Source organism: Monodelphis domestica, chromosome 3 (assembly GCF_027887165.1).
Source record: "Monodelphis domestica isolate mMonDom1 chromosome 3, mMonDom1.pri, whole genome shotgun sequence".
In the NCBI taxonomy this organism is placed as follows: domain Eukaryota; kingdom Metazoa; phylum Chordata; class Mammalia; order Didelphimorphia; family Didelphidae; genus Monodelphis; species Monodelphis domestica.
This window is the reverse complement of record NC_077229.1, coordinates 20012439-20013270: the sequence shown is the minus strand read 5'-3', so window position 1 is coordinate 20013270 and position 832 is coordinate 20012439. Positions and strand designations below refer to the sequence as shown.

At 68.5% G+C, this 832-nt stretch overlaps 1 protein-coding gene across 1 annotated transcript in view; it reads right to left on the bottom strand.

The window, feature by feature from the left end:
• LOC100031088 (galactosylceramide sulfotransferase) overlaps positions 1-632 on the bottom strand; it is a 32666-nt gene extending 32034 nt beyond the window's left edge. Inside the window, exon 1 of the mRNA XM_056821493.1 lies at positions 368-632. The gene's annotated coding sequence lies outside the window, so the exon portion shown is untranslated. The remainder of the gene's footprint in view (positions 1-367) is intronic.
• Between the last annotated feature and the right edge of the window lie 200 nt (positions 633-832).

The window sequence follows — 832 nt, the reverse complement described above, 5'->3', positions numbered from 1 at the left end:
TGAGGAGCCTGGCTGGGCCCCTCCACCTGGGGCCCCTGGAGGGACAGGGTTGGGGCTTACTCGCAGGCCACATTACTTTCTCCCTTCTTCTGTCCGCACAGGGAGGAGGATCTCAAAGCACACTTCCCCCTCTCCTCCCTCCCCAGGGCCGGGGGACAGGCTTGTGGATGTTGAGCAAAGGGCAGACTGAGGCAGGCAGGGGCCTCTGCGGGCTGTGAGGCTGCAATTGCCAGGAGGAGGTGGCCTCACTGGCCCTGGAGTCCCGAGGCTTGGGTTCGAATTTGCGCTCTTCCAGGCCTGACACGGGTGACCTGGGGTCCCTTCCCCTCCTGGGCTGTCGGTGGGGCCCTGGCCCAGGCCTACGTACCCTTGTGCCCGAGGTCCTCCGTGTCCTCCCCGGGCCCTGTCCGGCACTGGTCTGGGGACGCCGCCCTGTGCGGCCCCTGCATGGACGCTCGGGCCCCAGGGCCCGCCTGGGCTGCCGCTGCCCTCCCTGCTGCAGTGGGGCACAGGTATGGGCCAGTCTCCTGGCCACCCGCCCTCCCTCCCGGCTGATGCCCAGGCCCAGCCCTCGGCCCGGCTCCCTCCCTCCCACTTATGGGAGCTGGAGGGGCCAGGCGGGAGGCACAGAGAATCCATTCACCTCTGGGCCAGGCCTGGAGGGGCCCCCAAACAACAGGCCGTTTGTCTCCCAGCTGCGGCTGCCCCAGCAACGGGGCCATTGTCCACGCGGGGCTCTGCCTGCTCCAGGCCAGGATGAGCCCCCAAAGCAGCCCTTGTGTAGGGGGGTCCTGCCTCAATTCACCGAGTCACCCTGCCCCGGACTCAGTTT